This window comes from Sorex araneus, chromosome X (assembly GCF_027595985.1).
Source record: "Sorex araneus isolate mSorAra2 chromosome X, mSorAra2.pri, whole genome shotgun sequence".
In the NCBI taxonomy this organism is placed as follows: Eukaryota; Metazoa; Chordata; class Mammalia; order Eulipotyphla; family Soricidae; genus Sorex; species Sorex araneus.
Window position 1 is genome coordinate 156,406,590 of NC_073313.1, and position 26,511 is coordinate 156,433,100.

Consider the following 26,511-nt stretch of genomic DNA (forward strand, 5'->3'; position numbering starts at 1 on the left):
AGGCACTGATGGAGGGATGGGTACTCGGACATTGTTTGATTGAAATGTAATCACAAAAATTTAAGTCTGTAACTGGTGAATCATGGTGATTCACTAAAATAATAATTTTTTAAAAATTAAATAATTTTTCTTAAAGTTTCCACAAGTGACATCTTTGTCATCACATTGCTAGAGAGGGCTGATTTCTCCAAGGCTTACACACCACCCACCCCCACACTATCAATTATTAACCAAGAAATGGCTCCTTTCTCTGGTTTACTTGGCACCATGGTTGCCTCCTCTAAGCAGAGACCCTTGTCTCCTGTCTCTGGGCTAGAAGCTCTTTCCAGTGTGTCACATCACACCAAAAATGCTTTTGGTGGGAAGAGTCAGTCATTTCCTATTAGAGTCCCAATGCCCAGGGGATTTTGCACATTCGGTAGCAAGAAAGAATCCAAGACAATGTGATGGTTACCCCACTGGGCCCACATCCCTGCAGGGGCTGGGGCTCGCTCTGATGGGGCTCCTTTTTGGCCTCTGAAACCCACAACACAGAAGGCCCCCCTACTCCTTAATTAGAAGTGACCTGGGAAGGCTTGGGGGCGTTGTTGATAGAGAGGAATTTTCTGGAAACTAACTTGCAGTCAGTTTACTACCTAAAAGTAAAGAGCTCCTTCTAGGGGCCAGAGTGATAGCACAGTGGGTAGGGCGTTTGCCTTGCACGGGGCCAACTCGGATTCGATTCCCAGCATCCCATATGGTTCCCTGAGCACCGCCGGGAGTGATTCCTGAGTGCAGAGCCAGGAGTAACCCCTGAGCATCACCAGGTGTGACCCAAAAAGCAAAACAAAACAAAACAAAACAAAACAAAACAAAAAACCTCCTTCTACTGCGGGGCCACACATATAACCCCCAAGCTCGGCTCTGGTAGCTCTCTGATCCTACAGGAAGTGGTCTCCAATTAACAAAATCCAAAAACAAGCAAACAAACCAAGAGAGTAAGAGATCAGACCTGGGAGAAATACTGCTCACCCTTCAGTGTGAACAAGTCCCTAAGACTCCCAGCAAGTTCATGCTGGACCCGTGAGCACTAAAGACAGGATTCCCTGCTCTGTCCTCCTGTCTCAGGCTGTGTACCCTGGGAAGGTCATGTGCCCTGGGTGATTGTGAGACTTTATGGAGAATGCCAAGACACAGCTTCCCCGGGAGTCTGGCCCATGGGAGAGCTCCAGGTGCTTCGGCGAGTGGATGATTCCATGAGCGGTTGCTCATGAGATCCCTAGAGTGCCTCCAACCTTTCTCCCTTCCCATACTTCCTCTTACACACAAAATGACCAACGTAAAGGTTGGGAGAAAAGGCTCTAGTATTTAACTGCAAGCCAACATCCCCCAAAGAGGAGAGACTGCACCCAGAAAGATCAAGGTTTCCCAGATGTTGTGGGGGTTCGTTACAAGGCTAACCCAGAGTCCTTTATTCTAATTCTTGTTTACTCAACCCTTTATCCTTGTCCCTGTCTACTGAAGGATCCTGTCACTGTAACTGTCACTGTCATCTATTTGCTCGAGCAGCCACCAGTAACGTCTCCATTGTAAGACTTGTTGTTACTGGTTTTTGGCATATCCAATATGCCACGGGTAGCTTGCCAGGCTCTGCCGTGCGGACGGGATACTCTCGGTAGCTTGCCAGGCTCTCCGAGAGGGGCGGAGGTATCGAACCCGGGTCAGCTGTGTGCAAGGCAAGCGCCCTACCCCTTGTGCTATCACTCCAGCCCTCTGAAGGATCCAGGACTTTATGTCCAGAAGAGAAAACAGCAAAGGTTTTCTAATTCCCTTCATTTTCATTAATAACACCGACAATTCTACATAGTAGATATTTCATCTAAGTCTCTACTTGGTGAGTACCATATTAAGAACTGACACTTGACCATGTTAACCTGCCTTTGAAATATGTCCCTAGCACCTAACAGAAGAGAGTAACTTTTGTGCAAAATTGAGAGGCATATGTCTTAGTATAACTGAACTTCATTCCTACAAGTTTTCTCAGAGGATTTTTCCTCATAGGAATTCTGGGCTGGATTGATGGCACAGAGGGTAGGGGACTTGCCTTGCATGCACCCAGCCTGGGCTCCATTCCTGGCACCCTCTAGAGTTCCCCCAAGCCCCACCAGGAGTTATCCTTGAGGCAGAGGCAGGAGTAAGCCCTGAGCATTGCCAAGTATAACTTTAAAAGAAAACAAAAGAACAAAAAACCCTAACTGAAGATTTCTGCTCTCAGAGAGGTATTTATGCAGGACAGTTCTGGATGAGGCCAAATAAGGTTTGAGGGACAGAGGCAGAGGACCTTTTGGTCACGAGTCAAGCTGTCTCCAGCCCTTTCCTTCTCTGACAGACAGAGGGAGAAGTGGCCCATGCTAGAGCTGGATTATCACAGGTGACTGTGCATATCCTGGGTCTCTGCAGATCAAACACACTGGAAACGTTTTCTGAAAGAATTGAACATCAGCTACTTCAAACTCCTCCAAATAGCCATCATGGGGAAGCGCCAAGGACGGCTCTTCCTGCTTGCGTTTATTTTATAGCTTAGGATTCTTGTTTTATTTCAAATTTCATACTACATGTGTGCAATGCAGCCCTGGACTACTGTTTCCCAGGGGTCATAACCAGCCCTGCAGCCTCTTCATGGAGGCCAGTCCCTGTGACAGCTAGAGGACTGGGGGAGGGACAGACAAGGAGGAAAATCATCATTATCACCCCAACATGCCACCCGCTTCCTCACCTGCACTCCCCACTTCCGAAAAACGAGAAACAGTGCCCACCCTGGGCACAGCTGGTGATGGGGAGAGCAGAGGCTGCACCCACCTGGACACCCACGTCCCGATGCCAGCCCCAGCCCAGCCCCTGCTGGCCTGACTCTGGTCCCTGAGCCTTGGTTTCCTCCGTGTGGTGAGGCGCTTGGAGAAAAGGAGCAGTGAGTGGTTTCTAACGCAAAGAACCTGTTTCATAATGTCCCCTCCAGGTCTGAAGATGGAGTGGGTGTCACATGGTCGCAGATCCTCAGGAGCAGGGAACCGGTTTCTCACCTAACGAGCTCCCGTGGCAGGCCAGGATCTCCCCTTTACTCCATCAGGCGGGCCGTAGTGGTTAAATGTTTGGGCCTGTAAGCACTAAAGACGGGATTCCCCTGCCCTGTCCTCCTGTCTCTATCTGTGGACTCTGGAAAGGTCACGTGCCCTGGGTGATTGTGAGTCTTTATGGAGAATGCCAAGATACAGCTTACCCAGAGTCTGGCTGATGGAAAAGCTCCAGCTGTTTCCCATCTTTCCCGTTGGCATCAGCCTGGCTTTCCTGTGGAAAGCCTACCCAGATTCTCTGAATCCTGCCTTGCTGTTCCCAGGACCCATCTGCATCCACAGGCCAAGGTCCCCAGCCAATCTTTACCCTGGGCTGCTGCCATTTTTGCATACCCAGTCGGTATTCTTGATCCCTTGCTTCCCTGTCCCTGGGTCCCCATCCTGGCTCACTCTGCCTTGGTTCACCCTTAGCTCTGCTCACCTGGTGGGCCGGTCCACACTGGTGTCTCCTGTGCTGCCTCCCTGCAAAGGGTTATTGGAGACTGAGCCATGGTTTCTTCAACCCAAGTGCCACCTTTCAGCAGGCCTCCTGGGGCATTTTCCTCAGATACCAAGACGGTGCTCCTACGGGGCATTACACCCACAATGCCTCAGAGATCAACAACTTGGCATCGCCTAGAGCATATAACTTGGGGGTGGGGATGGGATGAGGGTAGAGTTTGTCCCTGTATTTTTTTCATAATGAGAGGAAACTCATTAACCATCCTCAAGGGCTCAGCACTTTATGCCAGTGATGTAGCTTTCATTCTCATTGTGAGTCTGACTTAAGTTAGGGCATGGATCATCTTGTTCACCTAGCTTTTCCAGCTCTTGCTGATTTAGTGGGAGCTTTATTCCTACCAGAAATATACTTTGAAAAAGAGTTGTACAGAACACAAATATTTTCACAATTCATACCTATTCTACGGGTCTGTCTCCTGAATTTGTGTCCTGGTCTCTTTTTCAATAATCCTCTATTCTTATTCTTTCTAAGTCCTTTCATATCTTAGAAAAGCCATTGGCCATTTCTCATAAGCTTATATAGGTTCATCCAAGTTGAAGCAAATGGTAAGATCTCACCTTTTTTTTTTGCTTTTTGGGTCACACCCAGCAATGCACAGGGGTCACTCCTGGCTCTGCACTCAGAAATTACCCCTGGCGGTGCTCAGGGGACTATATGGAATGCTGGGAATCGAACCCGGGTCAGCCACATGCAAGGCAAATGCCCTACCCACTGTGCTATCACTCCAGCCCCAAGATCTCATCTTTTTTATAGCTGTATAGTATTCTATTCTACATATTCATATGTAGAATATGTGATTCATATGTGATTATCTCTATATATATCACATAACTTCTTTATCTGTCCAATCATGGTTGGATATTTGGGTTATTTCCATATTCTTCTGGGTACCATACTTAGAACTGCAATAAACATAGGTGGTCATATCTCATTTAGAGTTAATGTTCTTGTGTTCTTGGCAAAGATACCAAGAAGTGGAATGACTGATTCATATAAAAGTTCTATTCTTACAGGGCCAGAGAGAAAGCACAGCAGATAGGGCACTTTCCTTGTTCTCAGGTGACTGAAATTCAATCCCCAGCACTCTGTAGGGTCCCCCAACCCCTGCCAGGAGTGATCCCTGAGAACAGAGCCACAAGTAAATGTTCAGCACTGACGCCCCACTCCCTGAAAAAGTTTAGTGCTATTTTCTTTTCATTTCTGCACTAAGTTTTATTATTTCGTTCCTCCTGCCTGGTTTGGGCTCCTTTTTCTTGGCTACATTTTCTAAGACCTTATGCTGTAAAATAAAGTTATTTATGTGGGCCCTTTCTTCCTTCCTGATGAGTGCTTGCAGAGCTATAAACTTTCCTCTTAACACATCTTTTGCCGGTCCCACAAGTTCTCGTAGGTCATGTGCTCATTCTTGTTTGTTTCCAGGAATCTTTTGATTTCTTCTTTGATTTGATTTTCTCTCTAACCCACTTGTTTCGTAGTGAACTGTTTCATTTACAGGTGTTATTTCTATGTGTGATTAACATCTATTTTCAGTGCATCATGGCCTAAAAAAATAGTTGAAACAATTTCTATCTTCTTGATTTTCTGCAGGTATGTTTTGTGGCCCAGCACGTGGTCTGTCCTGGAGAATGTCCCAGGTGCACTGGAGAAGAATGTGTATCCAGCTTTGGGGGGGATGCAAAGCCCCGTATGTATCTACCAGTGCTCTCTTTCTTTCACTTATTCCTTCAAAGCCAGTATTTTCTTGCTGAGTTTTAGTCCTGTTGGTCTATCAAGAGATGAGAAGACAGTGTTGAAATCTCCAACTATTATTGTGTTCCTTGAAGTCTGTTAGTTGTACTAGGTATTTTTTCTGGCTACTTGTTGGGTGCGTATTATGTTTAGGGGTGTACTTTCTTCCTGATGTACATATCCCTTGATTATTAAGAAATGACCTTCATGGTTCTTTCCAACCTTTTTCAGCCTGATATCTATGTTGTTGGATTACTAGTATCACCCAGACCTTTTGGAAGAAATTTTTTGCTTGAAAAATTGTTTTCCAGTCTTTGACTTAGACTTTTATTTTTACTTTTTGAGAAGTTTCTAAACTGTTTTCCATAGAGGCTGAACAAGGTGACATTCCCACTAATAGTCAATGAGAGTTTTCTCCACATTTTTTCACCACATTTCTACCAACACTGTTTGTTTCTAGTTTTTCTTATTTGTGTCACTGGTATGAGAATGGTGCAGCCATTTTCATTTATGTTTTCCAAATATTAAATGATGACAAACACTTTTAATATATCTACTGATTATTCATATATCTTCTTTGAGGAAGTGTCTATGCATCTCCTCTCCCCATTTTGGGGTGGGGTTATTTGTTTTGATGCTATTGAGATCAGTAAGTGCTGTATTTATACATTTTGGATATCAGCCCTTTTTCATATGTACTCGGTGCCAGTAATTCTCAATTCAAAAAAATCCCATTCAAATATTTTCTGCCTTGTTGTTTGTTATATTTTAAATTTTAGGCGCTATGATTTACAGTACTGTTGACAATGGGGCTTCATGCATATATGCCAACACTGCAACTGCCACCAGAGTGTCCACTTCCCCCCCACTATTGTCTCAGATCCCTCCTCACACCCCTATGCCTGTGCCACAGCTGTGGTAAGCTCAGTTCTGTAGAACAGTTCTCAGATTCTGTTGCCTTTGGCCATTTACTCTTTCCATACTATATTTCCTTATGTACCACATGAGAGTCTCTCCTTTGACTGACTTCTTTTAGCATGATACTCTTCAGGTATATCCAGGTAACAGAAAACTGTATGGTTTCTTTAAAATTTTTTGTTTTAGGCACTATGGTTTATGATATTGACACTGGTTTTATGCAAAAAAACATACCAACACCACATCCGCCACCAGAGCACCGACTTTTTTGCACCCTGTCCCGGTGCGCCCTGCTCCCACCCCATCACAGTGGCACAATTTCTTCTTTTCTTATATCTGACTTGTATTCCACTGTGTATATGTACCACTGTTTTCCATTCAGTCATCCATTTTTGGACACTTGGGTTGTTTACAGATTTTGGCTATTGTCAATAGTGCGCAACAAACACAGAAGCTCAAATACCTTTTCACAATAGAGTTTTGGGGCCCATGGATCATATGCCAAGAAGTGTAATTGTTAGATCATGTGGAAACTTAGTTCTTAGGTTTGAGGGTTTTTTTTGGGGGGGAAGTATCTATCTTGTTTTCCATATAAGTTTAACTAGTCAACATTCCCTCTGGCAGTGGATGAGTGTTCCTTTTCCTCCACATTCATATCAGCACTGGTTGTTTTTGTTCTTTGTGATGTGTGCCAGTCTCACTGGTGTGGGAAGGTATCTCACTGTAGTCTTGATTTGCATTTCCCTGATGATAAACAATGAAGAACACTTTTTCAAACACCGTTTTGCCACCTGTATGTCTCCTTTGAAGAAGTTTCTGTTCATCTCTTCTCCCCATTTTTTGATGGGGAGGGGTGATTTTTGTTGTTCAATTTTATATGTGCTTTATATATCTTTCTCTATATATCTTTGATATATATCTAGCATATACCTTTGTCAGGGGCTGGAGCGATAGCACAGCAGTAGGGCGTTTGCCTTGCATGCAGCCGAGCCAGGTTCGATTCCTCCGCCCCTCTTGGAGAGCCCAGCAAGCTACCGAGAGAATTTTGCCCCCATGGCAGAGCCTGGCAAACCACCCGTGGCATCTTCAATATGCCAAAAACAGTAACAACAAGTCTCAAGAAAAAAAAAAGGAGACGTTACTGGTGTCTGCTCGAGCCAATCGATGAACAACTGTATGACAGTGATAGTGAATCTTTGTCAGATGAGCAGTAGGCAGATATCAGTATGGTGTGTTTTTATTTTTTAGCCTGAGTTACTTTTGCCATGAAAACCCTTTTTAATTTAATGCAGTCCCATTTGTTTATTCTTAGGTTTGTGTCCCTACCAGTGGAGTGACATCATTGAAAAAAACTTCTCAGGTCCATATCCTCAAAAGTTCTATACATGTTTTCTTTGATATATTTTGGAATTTGATCCAATCTCAATGTTTAAAATCTGGCTTAAATTAATTATTATGCATGGTGTAAGATGGGGATCCAGTTGCTTTGGGGAGGGGTGTTGAGTCACACCCATCTGTGTTTGGGACTCACTCCCGACTGTTGGATAAGGGATCACTCCTTCTCAGGGCATTTTATGTGGTACCCGAAGTCAAACCTAGGTCTGCCAAGTACAAGGCAAGTACCTTAACTGATGTATGATCTCTGTGATCCACCTGGTTGCTTTTCGCATGTGGCTATCCAGTTTTCCTAATAACAATTTGTGGAAGAGGCTTTTCTTACTATACTTCATACACAATCAGAGATTGACTGTTCATAGACCTGAGGCTTTATCTCTAGTCTCTTGAATCTTTGTCATTGGTCTGAGACTCTGTCTACATTTCAGCACCACACAGTTTTTATTACACTGTCTCTATAGTAAAGTCAGAAAATGTAATGCTTCACATATCCATTATTTCTCAGAATTGCTCTGGCTACTCAAGGCATTTTATGATCCCATACAAATGTTAGAAGCATTTGTTCCAAGTCCTTGAAGAGTGTCATAGATATTATGATGCGAATTGCATTGAATCTGTGTAATGCTTTAGTAGGATGATCGTTCATTTCCCCCTCCTCACACACACACTTCATTTAAACATCATGACTTACAAAGTTGTTCCTGGTACATTTGTTCTGGGCATTCAATATTCCAGCACCAGTCCCACCACCGCTCTCACCTTCCCTCCATCTTTGTCCTCACTTTCCCTACCACCCCTCAACCCTGTTCCCATAGCAAGATGACAATAACTTATTTATATTGTTCATTACCACTAAACGGCTAATGAAATTATTTTTTAAAATGCTCCAGTCAACAACAATTTGTGAAACTTCTTGTATCTCACCATGGGGACATCAAGGTTTTGCGTGAGGATTTACTAAACTTTTGTTGTTAGGTAAGACTTCTGTGTTAATGTTTTTGTAAGTCGAGTTTAATTGGTTTCTACTTTACATTCCCATCCAGTCTGGTGTGCTCCTACTGAGTTGTTAGTGTTGTAGTTTGGAGATGTAGCGGCCATGTGCTCCAGAAAATCTAGACTATTTACCTGGGCAGTGAGCTTACTTGGCTGTGGTGGTGGAACACGGGTGTGGTTTCGGGAGCTTCCCCAAAAATGAGGAGGTGGTGGAAGGTCACCTACACTGACTCTGAGAAAGCCCCGAATTTTCAATCAAAAGAAAAAAACTCAGTGTACCTGAAATTTTTGGGAGTTTGGCATCTCTGTGGGGCTCAGTTGTGAAGCAGTGGAGTCTAGCCAGAGGCATGATGGGACGATCATTCTGATGATGTGCATACAGAATAGGCATGGAATATCTTTTAACTTCCTGGTGCTCTGTTTTGCTTTTCTCGGTAGTGACTTAGGGCTTTCAATATATAAGTCTTTTGCATCTTTTGTTTTTTCGGTTTAAGAAAAAAAATTGTTTTTTAATTTTAGGCACTATGATTCACATCCTTTGTTAAGTTGATAGGGACTTGATGTTTTGGGACACTATTTTAAGAGGAGCTGTCTGTTTCCTTTCTTTTCTAGTTTGCTGTCTGCATATAGAAATGCAATAAATTTTTGTCTATTGATTTTGTATCCGGCTACTTTGATGCATTGTTTTATTGTTTAAAGACATTTTGGTGGCATTTTAGGGTATTCTATATGTAATCTGCAAATAGTGATAGGTTAAATTTTTTCTAATTTGGTTGTACATAATTTCTTTTCTTGCTTGATTGCTCTGGTGAGGACTTTCAAATTCATATTAAACAGCATACTTATGAGAAAACAAATATTCCTTCCTTGTGCCTGATCTCAGAGGGAAAAGTTTTAGATTTAAAACCATTGAGTATGTCAAAAAATTAGATATTGAATTCCCATTTGACCCAGCAATACCACTGCTGGGAATATATCCCAGAGAGGCAAAAAAGTACAATCGAAACAACATCTGCACATGTATGTTCATCGCAGCACTGTTTACAATAGCCAGAATCTGGAAAAAACCCGAATGCCCCAGAACGGATGACTGGTTGAGGAAACTTTGGTACATCTATACAATGGAATACTATGCAGCTGTTAGAAAAAAGGAGGTCAAGAATTTTGTAGTCAAGTGGATGGGCATGAAAAGTTTCATGCTGAGTGAAATGAGTCAGAAAGAGAGAGACAGACATAGAAAGATTGCACTCATCTATGGTATATAGAATAACAGAGTGGGAGACTAACACCCAAGAACTGTAGAAATAAGTACCAGGAGGTTGACTCCATGGCTTCGAGGCTGGCCTCACGTTCCGGGGAAAGGTCAACTCAGAGAAGCGATCACCAACTACATTGTAGTCGAAGGCCATGTGGGGGAAGGGAGTTGCGGGCTGAATGAGGGCTAGAGACTGAGCACAGCGGCCACTCAACACCTTTATTGCAAACCACAACAGCTAATTAGAGAGAGAAAACAGAAGGGAATGCCTTGCCACAGTGGCAGGGTGGGGTGGGGGGGAGATGGGTTTGGGGAGGGTGGGAGGGACACTGGGTTTACGGGTGGTGGAGAATGGGCACTGGTGAAGGGATGGGTTCCCAAACTTTGTATGAGGGAAGTATAAGCACAAAAGTGTATAAATCTGTAAAAAAAAAATAAATAAATAAAACCATTGAGTATGACTGTGGGTTTGTTTTATATATATATATATATATTAGATATATTATATATATGTCTATATCTCATCACTGTCGTCACTGTCATCCCATTGTTCATTGATTTGTTCGAGTGGGCATTGGTAACATCTCCATTCATCCCTGTCGAATGCTAGTGTAGCCCGATGGCATATTGGGGGCTCTTTTATGGTCAGGGGAATAAGGACCATCATTGTTAATGTTATAGGCATATTGAGTATGCCACGGGTAGCTTGCCAGGCTCTGCAGTGCATATATATATATATATGTATATACATATATATGACCATTATTGTCTTGAGGTAGGCTCTCTCTATTCATATATTATTTATGGTTTGAAATTATTCAATAATGTTTAATTTTGCAATCATTTTATCTGCATCTATTCAAATAGTAATATGATTTTTAGCCTTTCTTTTGTGGATATGGGTATTTTGTTAGTCATTTTGTGTATTGACCTATTCTTGCATCCCTGAAATAAATCCCACTTGATTATGGCTTGTGATTCTTTTGAAATATTTGGTTCACTAAGACTTTGTTGAAACCTTTGCATCAAATGGAATGGGAAAGCACCACATTGCATGAAATAAGTCAGAGAGAGAAGAACAAATGCTGGATCATATCATACACCTGTTGAAAAGAGAAATAAAATAAGGGAATGGAAAATATTCATTGAATATTTTTGATTGAAAAATTCCTTGGCTTTTGATTGCAAAACTGAGTTCATCAGGCAGGTGGTAGGGAGAAGGAAGAGGTAAAGTACGAGTGATATAATGATGAAGGGTCTTGGGCACTTTGGGGTGGTGAAGGTGCAATAACTTTGTACATCAAAACCTTATATGTTAACACAGGTGGGAAAAATGCTACTTAAACTATAATACTAATTTTAAAAAGAAAACAGAACCTTGAGAAGAAAATTTTCTGAGGAGAAAAATATGAGAACAATACCGGCTGTGTGTAAAGATCATAGAAGAAAAAGTATCTCAAGTAATTCTGGGTAAAATATCAGGTTCTGATGGGGGGGAAATGTCTATTGGTTGTAAATAAAGTGAGGAGAAAACTCTCTGATGATCAAATTCTGAGCAAAATTGATTTTGAGTCTAAATATTGAGAAAAAAACGCCAAGGATTTTCCGGGAGAAAAACCTGAGGTAGATGCGTTTTTTTTTTGTTTTTTTTTTGTTTTTTTTTTTTTGGTGTATGTGTGTAAAGAACCTGAAGAGAAAAATACTCTGAGATCTAAGTTAGAAAATTATGTTTACTTGGTATAAAGAAACTGAGAAGATCACCTGAGGAACAAATTCTGGGAGGAAATTACTTCGGGATATAAAAATCCTGAGGAGAAAACTCACATGAAAAAAATTCAGAAAAAAATTTAGATCAGAAATACACTGAATATAAATAATCTGAGATGAAAACTCTGAGGAGCAAATTATAAATAAAAATATATATCGGGTGCTCGGTATTAAGAACCTTAAGGAAAATTTTTTTCTTGAAAAATGTCTGAGTAGAAAAATTACAGGGTATGAATACCCTGAAGAGAAAACTCTCTGATTGAAATATTGAGGATAATAGTCTATTTGATCTTAAGCACCTGAGGGAAGAACTCTCTGAGGGGAAAACAAGATAAAAAGTCCATTTTAGTAAAGTACCATTAAATACACTACCCATACAGTTATTTTCTTGATGAAAAATTTATGAATTTTTTTACCGAACGGATTTTCAATGGACATAACTTTATCAAAAGGAAAATATCAGAAGAATAAGTGCTAGATTCTGAGTATAGATTCACCAGACTTGTAGCTGTGGATTCTTTCCAATCAATTTTTCATGACCATGGAGTGATAATACAACTTAAATATTATAAACAAGTAAGAAAAATTAAACACTTTAATAGACTTCTTGCCATTTTTTCTCCCAGGTGAGATAAAGGTGCTAGGTGAAAGACTAGATGCATTGCCAATGGTACTGTCCACTGAGAGGTTTACCTTTTTGTGGATTCTTCGAAGTCTTCCTGAGTGGGACTCTAGTATTACAACAGTTCTTTTTAGGTGGTCCCAGAATCTTTATAAGAACTATTTATAAACCAGGCGTGATCATTTTTCTTCTTGATGGAGCTTATCACAGAAAATGTCCCATGAGTCTCTTTGAGTTGACAGAAAGGTGTCAAGGTGACCAGACTCTGTCATGAGTGTCAGAACCCCCCGTTCATGCAACTGTGTCTTCAGGATCTGCTTGGGTGAATAGAACAGTGTTAGACTTGATTATTTTATGTACACATCCAATTTTTCTATTCTGTTTTTTCAAAATAATACCAACTCCTAAGAGCATGACTGAGATAGTCATTTAGGGATCCCTGGTCAAGTATTTGGTTTGTTTCATGGCCAATATTGCTCGGGAGACTAGTTAGCCAAAGAAAAATGCCTGGATTTACTCTAAAAATCCTGCAAACTGCACTCTCGTTCTCCTATCAATAGTATATATTACCTCAAAATTCAAAGAGGACATTTAAGTTTTATGAGAGACAGCTTGTTTGGGATTAATCTTTCAGCCAAAGAATCATAAAAACGACAAAATATGTAGTATAATTTTTCAAAGACTTCAGAGAGTAAACAATGAGAAACCATGAAGGACTGAAATCTGTGAGAAAAGAAAGCTAAAGAAATGAGTTGCTACTGAATAAAAAAATGTAGCCAAAGGAGGATGCCTAGATCACCTTTGATCCCAGTGTTTAGAGAGGAGGACAGAGAAGGAAAGAAAGCAAGGTGGGAAAAAGAGAACTGGAAGTAATGGGTGAATAGGCAATATGGCTTCAGTTATACCAGTGATATAGCTGAATAGCCATATATACAAAACACAGACTCAACACAATTGAAAACATGAGTTCTAAACGGCAACCATTTACATTTTGTAATGTGTCTGTCAAACTGTCAGGCAGGGATTGTGTGGGTGTTGGAGGGAATATGGGAACACTGGTGGACGGAAGTTGATGTTGGTGGTGGGATTGGTGTTAAAATAGATGCCTAAAACACAACTATCAATAGCTTGTAAATCACAGTTCTTTAATTTTAAAAAAAGGGAAAAAATGAGTTTCACAGAACTCCAGCTTTTCGCCTGAGGGTTTAAATTTATACCCAAGGGTATAAATCTCTCATTTGCAAAGTAGGCAAATAAAGCCCAACTAAGAAAAAAAATCCTAGTAGGCTAAGGAGATACTGATAGTAATTTGCGTTGAAAATTTATGAAAATTTAAGACTGGAATTTAAGGAATAAATCCTGGAGAGGAGAATATTGTGGAAAAGGACATCAAAATCTGATGTGGGACACACAAACAAGCCACTTGCATGCATGCATACACAGAGGGAGATTTGGAGAATCCTAAGGAATACAGCCCCTGAGAAGTAACAAGGCTATAGAGAGATTTCAGCTGTTGTATGATGTTGGAGAGTTGGAAATGGAATTCAAACTTTATCCACATGAATGGGTGTGGCCAGAAAGGCCAGGTCCTCAGAGTAAGGACTAAATCCTAAAACCCGAATTGAACTAGATGAGGTGTATCATGTCATGTAACCAAGACACAACGAGGATGACCCATTGGCATCCTACTAGAACAATATCGCATTTGTGAGGAGGACGGCATTATCCAGGCTTTTAATTTTTGTTCATCTCTTTTTGGGCTGTGCTCAGGTTTATTCCTGGATCTGTGCTCAGGGATCACTCCAGGTGGCAATTGTGGGGTCATATGTGATATCAGGGATCAAACCTCAGACTTCCACATGCAAAGCAAGTCCTTTACTTGGTGTATTAATTCTACAACCCCCCCTAATTTTTTCATATTTAATACCTAGTACCTGTCAAAAATTAAGAAACAAAGTTTTAAAAAGTACCAAAGAAGGATGAGCAATGGGATGACAGTGACCAAATAAGGAGGGGGAAAAGATTAGAAACAGACCCAGATGACTGAGATATCATACTTATCACACAGGGACCTTAAGTTAACTATGATTTGTATATTCAAAAATAGAAGGGAAGGTAAGTAAAATATAAGAAACGGAGAACTTCAAGACGGTGGGAATATATTTTTTAATGAAGCCGATGAGACAGTAGAAGGGTTAAGCCTTGCATGTTAGCAACCCCATCTCGGTCCCCAGCTCTACGTGGTTCATCACAGGGGCAGCCTGGAAGGCCCTCTTAGCACTGCTAGGGTGACCTGAGGAAATCCAGGCACTTCAAGGCATGAGCAGTTCTATATCCACAGGGCTTTGCATCGAAGCAAAGGCTTGGAAGGCTGGAAATCTCATTGGGATCCCCCTGCATCCTGAGTAACTTTTGGGAGCACCTCCTCGAAAAAGTAAGATCTTTGGGGATATGGGCTGCAAGATAACTCAAAGAACTGAGGCCGTACTTTGCACGCATAATCCCTAAGTTTATCCCTGACATTCATGTTCCCCTAAGCACCCCTGGGAGTGATCCCATACACAGAACCCGAAGCAGCCCCTGAGTGCTGTCAGGTGTGGTCCCCAGGACGCCAAAATCCACTTACCTCATCCCCACAGAACTGTGGGGATGGGTATAGTAAGATAGAATGCCCAAACTGGAAGGCACATCCAGAGATGAATAATAATTAAAGAACATAACAAAGTGTGGGACTTGCTCCAAAGATCTGGCATGATTGCAATTCGACTGCCCAGAAGCCTGAGAGAGAATGCTGCAGGAACAATTTGTACTAAGATAATGTCTGAGAGATTTCCAAGATGAATAAAAATCAATCCACAGATTTATGAAGCTCAGCAAATCCCTGGCCAAAAAGCAAAAAGAAGTTCCATGTCACATCATAGTCAAGTGACTTTCTAGTTAAGTGACTTTAAAGGAAGTCAGAGAAAGCGGCTTTTCTTTGCATGTAGCAATAGAACTGATGACTATCTGCCCAAGAGGAAACGTGGTGGCAACAGACTCTGGGCTGACATTTTTATGGTGCTTAAAGTAAAAGTTCCCTAACCTCAAATTCTATATTCCCTGAAATATCCTATAAAATAGGATTCATGATCCTCTTAGCAAAGTACAGGATATGAAAGAATTTCTTCAAGATGATAAAAAAAAGCTCTGAAAAATCCACAGCTCACTTCATATTTAGTGGTATAAAACCAAATGCCTTTTTCTGAAACCCAGAACTTCTCCACTATCTCTTTCCCTTTTATGTAACACTGCTAAAGGTCACAGACAGTGCAAAAAGACAAGAACTAGGAATAAAAGACATATACAGTCAAGCCATCGTTCATAAATGACGTGGCCATATAGGTTGAGAATCCTAAGAAATATAAAATAACTACCTAAATTAATAAATTAGTTTGACAAGATAACAATATATATACCCACCATGTAAAATAGTAATTTTATTTCTATAGGTAAAGAGATTTTTTTAAATGAACACATATCATGGCATCAAAACCACAATATAAAGTTATGAATAAAATTTATGGATATAAATTTAACAAAATATGCAAGACCAACCCTCAAAATTGTAAAACACTGCTGAGAAAATAAATTAGTTTTAAAGGGGGACTATATTATTATGGACTGCAATATTTACTATTATATAGATGTCAAATAAACCCAGCTTGTCCTATAGAATCAATTTAATCTCCATCAAATTGGCCATTTGGGGTGGTAGAATATGAGTTTATTGTAATTTAGCTGATGTGAAATTTATAAGAAAATGCAAAGAACCTGGAAGACCATAAGCAATCTGAATAAAAGAACCAGATGTGGGTGGACACATGCTAAATGGTGTTTCGTATATCCTTATAGGAAAAAAGTAAGACTGTGTTCTCACCTCATGGTGTGTACAAAAAGTAATCTTAAATAGTTTATAAAGTTGAACTGAAGCTGTAAGTGCCCTCCTAGAATCTGTGGCGGCTCTCAAGCCCCTGCTCCCTTCAGCTGTTTTATTTAGTTATATATATTTATTTATTGAAAAAATGCAAAACCTCCAATAATATTTCAACAAATTCTTTGGTCCTTTCGGTTTCTTTTTTTTTTCCCCCTTTTTTTTTTTGTGCAGGGGGAAAGCAAGGGGAGAGGGAAAGTTTGGCCCACACCCTGAAGTGCTCAGGACTCCTCGTTCTGTGCTCAGGGATCACTCCTGGTGGGGATTGGGTGTGGAACCCAGGGAGGGCACATGCTAGGCAAATACCTTACCCGCTGTGCTACCTCTCCAGCCCCTCTTCTACTTTCTTTAATTTTTAAAAAATTATTTTTAATTTGGGGCTTTGGGGCTACAGTCGGATGAAGTCAGGGGCTATTTTTGACTCCTGTGCTCGGGATGACCCCCAGCGAAGCGCAGGGGCCCTGCGGAGTGCCGGGGAGGTGCATCAGGGGCGCGGCTGCGGCAGGCGCGTGCAAGCCAGACAGACACCTTAGCTCTTGGGCTGTGCATCTGCAGCCGCCTCGCTCTTACTTAAGAAAACAAAAGCGCGGGGCCACATCAGACCGTCCTCAGGGGTCACTTCTGGCAAGTCCATGCCTCTTGCCTTTCGAAGCACTTCCCCCGGCCCTTTTCTGTCCCCTGCAGCTTTGCCCTGGCGTAGCCTTGGAGGGGCGACGCCGCTTCCTTTAGGGGCTGGGGTTGGCGGACACCGACTCGCCCTGCCGCTGGGTGGCAGTGTCGAGGCGTCCGCCCAGGACCTTGGGCTTCTGGCTCCCAGGCAGGACCCGGGCTTGGGTTCCAGCAATTTCTTCAACTGAAGCCAGTGTCAGTGAAGCCTGCAGGCGCCCAACTGTCACATACCGGTGTCTGCAGGAGATGACAAGGGCTGTTGAGTTATTAAATGCCAAAGGTTTGGGGGGACTTCTTTCTCCCTCTCCCCTCTCACCTCTCTCCCACGCTTCCTTATCTCTCTCACCCTCTCTTTCTCTCTCCTTCGTTCCCTATCCCCTCCCTTTCTCTCCTCTCTCCCCCTCTCTCCTTCCCTCTCTTCCTCTCCCTATCCCTCTCTCTCCTCTTTTCTTCCTTTCTCTCCCTCTCTCTCCCTATCCTTCTCTATCTCCCTATCCTTCTCTCTCCAAATCCTTTCCCCGTCTCTCTCTCCTTATACCCCCTCTCCCTAACCCTCTTTCTCCCTATGTGTATCTCTCCCTATCCCTCTTTCTCCCTTTCTCCCTCTCTCTATCCCTCTCACTCTATCTCCCTCCTGCTCTCTGCCCCTTTCCCTCCCTCTCTCCCCCTCTCTCTCTCCTGCTCTCTCCCTCCCTCTCTCTCCTTCTCTCTCCTTCTCTCTGCCCTCTGTCCCTCCCTCTCTCTCCCTCCCTCTTTCTCCCCTCTCCCTCCCCCCTTCTTCCCCCAATATTTATAGGGTTTCATGCGAACAGCATTCCAGCACCACACCCTACCCAGGACTGCCTGCTTCCTACTAAAGCTCGGCTCTGGTTCTGCTTCCACGGCCCTTTGTCATTCATTCCCCTTCTATGGTTATTGATGCCCCACAAAGGAGAGAGATAACAGTGCATCTGTCCCCCTCAACACAGTGCCATGCCCTCCAGACCCCTCCGCGCAGCAGCAACTCGCGTGGTTCTGCAGCGGGAGGGGGAATCACACTCGGCCCTGTTTCCAGCTGCGGGGCCCCTGGGGCAGTGGCCTCGAACACGCAGGGACAGCCACCAAGGCTGAGCTCTCGGGGCGGTTCACGGAGTGGCCCAAGGTCTGGGATCAGCTGGCGGCGGCTGTGTCTCCCTTGGAGGCTGCTAGAGGAAAACGTGTAGGGGTGACTCCAGGGCAGCAGGGAACTGGGGCCTCCAGTGCAGGGCGGAGAACTGGGGCAGCACCGCCCAGCTACCGGAGGGCACAGCAGCATCTCCTCTGGAGCCCAACAGGGCTGTGCCTGCTGCTCAATCCGTCCCTGTCCCCGAAGCCTCTGCTGACTGTGTAGACATCTAGAGCCTCCGTTTTGTCCGCAGTGATGCATCTTTCTTTCTAGGGAGGGCCAAGGGCTGGACGTAGTGCAGCGGGTAGGGGCTCGCCTAGCCAGTGGCCGACCTGGATTCTCTCCCCAGCACTCCCCCAGACCTGCCAGGAGCAATTCTTAAGCACAGATGTTGGAGTAAACCCTGAGCACTGTCAGGTGTGGCCCAAAAACAGAACCAAAAAGAGAAGACACAGTAATCTCTGGGCACTTGGCTCCTCCCATTGCAAACATCTTCTTGGTTTGAAAAAAATTCTTAACATCGAATTCATGGAAGTGGATTTCCTTCCTTTATCACACTTTGTGACTTAAAGAGTTGGGGGGGTTATTTGACTCCCCACCCTATACAGAAAGCATCCATTGGCTGTGAGCAGCCGAGGAGAAAGTGTGGATGAAGATCAGACCTATCTCATTCGCTTCTCTGAAAACCCAAAACCGGAAGTCTGCTGTCAAGCACAGGGACCAGGACTAGGTTTTCATCTGTTTGTTATCTGACCAAGGTCACCTGGAGGACAGCACAGCTCCTGGAATGAGAGAACCTCTCTTTTGTCGTCTAACTGCAGTATTCTGTTGCTCAACACAGGTGATGAAAACAAACACTAAATCCTAATAAAACTGTGTTACATTGCAAACAACAACTAAAACTATAAACCTTCCGGAGGAAAAGCCTGGGAGAGAAATCTTCAAAACTTTGAGGTAGGCAAAGATCTCTCTCTCTCTCTCTCTCTCTCTCTCTCTCTCTCTCTCTCTCTCTCTGTGTGTGTGTGTGTGTGTGTGTATTAAAACTAGGCAAAGAACTTTATTCACTTTTTTAAAAACTGAAACATCGTGAGCTACACTTACAAAGCTTTCATGTTTGAGTTTGAGTCATACAATGATCAAACACTCATCTCTCCACAAATGCACATTTTCCATCACCAATGTCCCCAGCATCCCTCCCCTCCCCCACACCACCCCTCCCCCTGACCCCATGGCAGACAATTTTCCTCTTTCTACTTATGGGCAATATGGTTTGCAGTACAACTTTATTAACTTTTGCTACAACTTCATTCCCAAGTTTCTTTTACCTAGTTAACTGCGAAGAATGAATTGCTGGCCAGCAAAAAGCTAAACCAGAGCTGACGTGTTCGAAGCACTTGAGCTGAAAGATATTTGACATTTAGATCTGATCAGATTTATGAGTGGTTCCCAGAAACTTCTTCAAGTTTGCTCTTATTCTGAGGTTGACTCGATTGAGTATGCTTGGAAGTTTCATCGAAGTTCACTGGACCTTCAAGTAAATCCATCTTCATTTCTCCAAGAGCAAGTGGGGCTTTTCCATCCACACATTGTTCCGGAAGAACTTCAATCAAGTGCCTGAAACTGCCTGCACCATGCTGGTTTCAAGTGCTGGGCAATGGCTCTGCCAGCAGCTTTTTCTCAGCAGGGCCCATAACGGTTAAAAGCGTTCGCTGCAGATCTGTCTGACTGCAAGCATTGTTAAAAATGGATCATACTGTGCCTCGGTTTGTAAACACATTATCCTCCTCAACACCAGAGATACTGTTTGCTTTGTAACTTATTCTTTTTATTTATTTATTTATTTATTTATTTATTTTTAATCCAGACACTATGATTTACAAAGCTACTCATAGTAGAATTACAGGCATCGAATTTCCCAACACCAATCCCATAAACAGTCAATTTCCCTTCATCAACGCCTCCAGTTTCCCTCCCTGCCGCCTTGACAGACACATTTTTAACTTTTATTGTTGCAGTTTTGGGTCTCAGGCTTACAATGTTGTTGATTCTGTGGCTCAGATAAACACATATATCTGAGCCACAGAATACCACCTACCTCCATACCACCTACTGCCCTATACACCTGTTACCTCCTGTCTGCCTCTTTTTTACTCCCCTGCTTGCTGTCTCTGTTTCCCCATCCTTCTCACTTCTATAAGTTAGCATAAGTAGGTATTATCCTTTTGATACCTTGCATTGTTCTGTTATTCTAACATGCCACAGATAAGTAGTTTTTAAAACAATCATCTGTGTGAACCAATTTCTTTTCTCTGAGAAAGAAGTTTCTTTCCCACTAATTTTCGTGTCTGGAGTTTAGCAAGTTTCCCCTGGCTCATGGTCAATGTTTTCATCTTGTTGAAGGAGAAGTGAGGAGTCATGAGACTAGGACTGGCACTCAGGGATTCTAAGCAAGACCAGTAGGTGCTCACATGGAGTACATAGGATGGCAGGTAGAAGAAAGATATCTGACCTCAGATCTCAAGATCATGGAACGAGAGAAAAAAAAAAAAAACGACAAACCAGATCGTATCCAAATCTAAAACTTCTGTTTTCAATTGACATAATATAAAAAATTAAAAAGAGGCGAAAAACTGGGAGAACTATGTGGGTATTATGCAATATCCATGTTCAAAATATGGCAAGAGGGGCTGGAACAATAGCACAGTAGGTAGCACATTTGCTTTTCATGCAGCTGACCCAGGTTTGATGCCCAGCATCCCAAATGATCCCCTGAGCACTGCCAGGAGTAATTCTTGAGTGAAAGAACCAGGAGTAACTCCTATGCATAACTAGGTGTGACCCAAAAAGAAAAAAAAATATGTCAAGAACTCATAAACTCAAAATGAACAAGCCTTTTCTTTGCATGATGAATGCAAACAGATAACTTTTTGATGACATATAAATGGTTGTGGGCACATGAAAATATGCTGAACAATGCTAATCATTAAGGAAGTGCAAACAAAATCTATGATGAGTTCTCAAGATAAACACAATGACTAGAATTTAAAACACTGAAAATATCAAGTGAGCAACTAGAATATATTGCATGTGGAACCGTAACAGGTTGGAATGCCATTATATAAATTAAACATCTACTTGCTACAGGAGTCACTTCTCTTAAAAAATATTATGTACTATATGATTCCACTTATATAAAATTCTAGGACCAACAACCTGTAGAGAAAGGAGTAAGATCACGATGGTCTGGAGCCAGAACTGGAAAGGCAGACTGACTGGAAATGGACAAAATGGACTTTCTGGATTGATGACCATAGTCTATTTCTTTCTTGTGGTTGTGGTTAGGTGTATACATGTATCAGAACTCACCAACCTACATACTGAAGTAGATGCATTTTGGTATTTGAATACTGATGATGTTTATTCTTATTTATTATTTTTGCTTGTTTTGGGGCCACACCTGACTATGCTCAGCGTTTACTCCTATCTTTTGGCTCAGGGAACTCTTGGCAGTGCTCAGGAGACCATATGTCATTCCCGGGATTGAAGTGGGGTCAATTGCATGCATGGACTTTCTGCTATCTCTCTGGCCCCTGATGTTTATTTTTTAAAACGACATTGTATGGGAAAATAAAGAAGTTGGAGTGTTTTGGGACTGGTTTGTTTGTTAAAAAATAAACATCGGGGGGGGGCTGGGGGAGAGCCCTGGTGGCTGTCCCCGTCATGGCCCCCGTTCGGGGGATCCATCCCAGGCCACTGTCCCAGCCAGGGTGGCCCAGGCCATGGGGCAGATAAAAGGGCCAAGGCGGTTGATTGATCAGTTGCCATTTATTCCATTCTCTCCACACTCCTGTTCCAGTCTCTCTGAGCCCCTCATTCTAGTCTCACACTGCCCCTCATTCCCGTCTCCTTCTGTCTCTCCTAGCTTCTCACTCCTCCATCCCTGCTCTCTGGATTCTGCTCTTTCTCCTCTAGTCTATCCTTCTACTTGTCTCTCTTCACCTTGCCCTCTAGGCTACACACAGTCTGTCAGCAAAATCAACATAAGAAAGCCCTTCCTGACTGCCGGCAGGCAAAATACCTCTTAAGGTGTTTTTCTCCTTTCCTCAGTCCAAAAACTTCATCAACATCTTAATACTAGTTATTTTTGTATGGACACAGTAAGAGATACATTGAGGCTTGCAAGGCAGCTCTCCTGGCAACATCTTGCCACAGACTCAGACTACAGCGCTCAGGCCAGATTAATCATTCTTAACACTAGCAGGGTCCAAATCTAGTTATTACTTTTTGGATCATGACAGCATTTGTCCATGACCAAGCTCTTAACTTACAGCTAAGCATTATGGCACTTTGGCCAGGGTAGCACATAACTCACTGCTTGCCCTGGGTCCATCCCATTCCTCGCCGGGACCCTGCTTTTGGGGGTGCTAGGAAGTAAGGGCAGCTGAGGCTTAGGTCAAGAGAACAGATGCTCAGGAGGAAAATATCATGTAGAGTCAAATGACTCCCAGGTTACAAAAGCATAACATTTGCTGCAGTCTTCCTGTGCCCATACAAAAGGACATGGCTCTGAATCAACTATGCAAAGGACTCAAGGAGAAGAGAAAAACAATATTTACAAGTCAACAGAGCACAAATAAAGAAGTTACAAATGAACACAGAGGAATGGGAGCACTGTGATGGGAGTAACCCAATAAACCTAAACTACCTGAGGCTATGTCATCTTACAGTTGTTGAGTGTCTATGAATAAGACTTCAGAGGCCTTATTGTAAGGCCAATAAGTTGAGACTTTATTGTAATGAGATGTTAATGGGCTTTTTTCTACAGTAATTGGTATTATATTTTTATTAAGAAAAGACAAAACTACCTACTAGTAGCTGTTCCTGGGACAACATAAAGGAAATAATGAAAGTAAAAGTTAATTATTTCTTTCAGACTGCAACTGAGAAACTCCAACGGGTTACAAATAAACTCCAAGCCTGTTGTGGAATATTATAACATGAAAATGAAAGCTCAACCCAGAAAATAAATAAATAACCCCCAATCGAAAAACTACAAGACAGTCCATGAGATTTAAAGCAGATTATCAAATGAGACTCTAGCCAGAAGAATGTTGGGATATATAGATACAGTTTTAAAAAATAAAACCTTGATCAAATGACTACCTCACCAAGGATACTCATCCAGCTTGATTATCATTCAGATCTGAAGGAGCAATACAAGACTTCATGGACAGGCAACATCTTAGGGAATTCATGTCCTTGGAAATGATTTTGTAAGAAGTGTTAAAGGAGCATCTTTGAAAGGCAAGACAAACTTCTCAGCAATTTTCCATTGAGTATGATACTCACTCACAGCGCTTATGGCTGACCTATCCTAGATTAAGGAAGGCCTCTCTATTCCCAGCTTGCTAAAGGTTCGTAACACTTTTTTTACTAATAAATTAACATTTCATTTATATTAAGTGTTCTATGACTATTCAGTAGAGAGTTTTATTACAATATTTTACTTATTAATGCAGATGCATAGATATTATCTGTAATATCATGTTTTATGCCAGGCACGCAGAGAGTCTCTTGCCCCCGCGCCTATCTTCCCCAGGGCCCCTCAGAGGGGATGGGTTCCAGCTTCCCTCTCCTCCCTGAGCAGAGCTCCTGGTGGCTGAAGACCTCCGGAACCTAGCCACAGCCTTGCTCAAGGCCCCTCTCCAGATGTTGGGATGAGCCTCATGCATGAAGGTACTGGCAGAGGAACCCAGGTGTGTGTAATCCCATCAACGGCCAACATCCAAAGACTTAAAAGCAAGCTCCCAGAAGCGTGCAGCCGAGCAATATCTTATAACCTACTTCTCCCTCTGGGAAAAACTGGCAAGCTACTGAGAGTTTCCTGCCCACATGGGAGAGCCTCGCAAGCCTCCCATGGTGTATTCATATGCCAAAACCAGTAACAAGCTGGGTCTCATTCCCCTGACCCAGAAAGAGTCTCCAATGCGGCATCGTTAGGAAAGCCAAGTAGAGAGAGGCTTCTAAAATCTAAGGGATAGGACGAATGGAGACGTTACTGAGACCACTGGAGAAATTTTATGATCAATGGGATGATGATGATGATGATGATGATGATGATGATGATGATGATGATATTTTATAACATAAAACCAGCCTTATCTTTTAAGTTAAAACACTTCTATACTGAAGCCAGAGAGATAGTAAAGCGGGTATGGCCTTTGCCTTGCACACGAACCCAGGTTCGATCCCCAGCATCCCATACCATCTCTGAGCACCACCAGGGGTGAATCCTGAGTGCAGAATCAGGAGAAAGCCCTGAGCCTCGCCATATGTGCTCCCCCCAAAATAAACCAACTTTTATACTTTAATAGACCTATTTAGATTTTTCTTAAAATTTTATATTCTTATTAATTTTTTTTTTTGCTTTTTGGGTCACACCTGGTGATGCACAGGGGTTACTCCTGGCTCTGCACTCAGGAATTACGCCTGGAAGTGCTCAGGGGACCATATGGGATGCTGGGAATCAAACTCGGGTGGGCCACGAGCAAGGCAAACGCCCTACCCACTGTGCTATCATTCCAGCCCCCTCTTATTAATATTTTTGATATATTTATTTATTTATATTCTTATTTATATTGTGAATGTATTAAAATTATCCTCTCCTCTTACTAAGTTACATTTTTTTTATTGATTCACCGTGAGGTACAGGAACAAAGCTTTCATGTTTGAGTTTCGATCATACAGTCATCAAACACCCATCCCTTCACCAATGCACATTTTCCACCACCAAAATCCCCAGTGTCTCCCCCTCCCCTCATTCCACACCTCCCCCTGCCTGTGTGGCAGAAATTTGCACAATACTATCTTTTTCTACTTGAGTTACCTTTGATATTTCGAGACTAGACCCACCACCACTCACATCTGACAAAAGGCAATGCTAGACAATGTGTTTCTAGTCATTGTATGAAAAGCATTCAATTTTTTTAATGGTAAGGTTTAATTTTTTAATTTTTTTTTCTTTTTGGGTCACACCCGGCGATATGCTCAAGGGTTACTCTTGGCTTTGCACTCAGGAATTACTCCTGGTGGTGCTTGGGGGACCATATGGGATGCTGGGAATCGAACCCGGATCGGCCACGTGCAAGGCAAACGCCTTACCCGCTGTGCTATCACTCCAGCCCCCGGTGAGGTTTAATTTTTAATATTTAATTTTTAACATTTAATGATGACCAGCCTCATGCATGAAGGAACTGGCAGATGAATCCAGGTGTGCGGGACCCGGGGCTGAGATATCCAAGCCTGCTCAGATTGGGACTGGGCCTCCTCCACCCAGATTCCCCATTTTCCAGTAGCTTGGCAGCCACACCCACAAACTTATAAACTTGGCAGCCACACCCACCGCCATATAATCTCATCAATGGCCAAGATCCAGAGATTATAAAACAATGCTCCCTGAAGTGCAAGGCCACAACCTCTTATAGCCTAGTTCTCCCTTTCAGAGAACCTGGAAAGGTGTCGAGAGCATCCTGCCTGCATGGCAGAGCCTAGCAAGCTCTCCATGGTGTATTCGATATGCCAAATACAGTAACAATGATGGGTCTCATTCCCTTTACCCTGAAATAGTCTCCAATGCAGCACCACTGGGAAGAACGAGTAAAGAGAGGTTGCTAAAATCTCAGGGCCAGGATGAATGGAGACGTTACTGGTGCCTGCCCAAGCAAATCGATGATGAACGGAATGACAGTGATACAGTGAATATTTAATGATGAGTGGCTGATTCCTGGATATCTGCTTTCACTACTTCTAAATATTGTACTAGGAATTTTTGTTAGTGCAAAAAATAAAAGTTAAGCCTGCCCACCCTGCCCAGCATGGAGGAGCTCTCCTATAGACGTCCCCCCGCCCGCGGTCTGGGGCTCTGAAGCTCCTGGCCTGGCCTTGCTGCTCTCAGTCACCTCTTGGCGCCGCCCTGACCCCCACCTCTTCCCCAGGTTGTTGGATGCATGTCCTCACTTTAGGGGGCGTGGTCTCAAAAGGGGGCGTTGCCTCCTTCTGGAGCAGCCACGGTTATTTCTCCTGTTCCATCCATCGGGCTTTGGTCACAATTGGTATAACCTATTCCTCTGAAGAATACCCTCGTCATCTTAGTCACTATATGCTAATAGTCAAATAGCCTAGCCTATCCTAATTTCATAAAAACTGTCAGTGAACACATCAAGCTGCACAAAAAGTCCTTCGTAAAGAGATCATAGCCCCACGTCTTCAATTGAGGCCCTTCACAAGCTAAGGAAGAGCACCTGACAGTAAAGCCCATAACAACATGAAGAAACAGCGAAAATCCCCACCGCCAGGAGAGATGGAAGAGAGGAACTCAGAAACCTCAACAGGGACTTCCCAGAAATACAACCTCCTCTCAGATAAAGAATTCAGAGAGG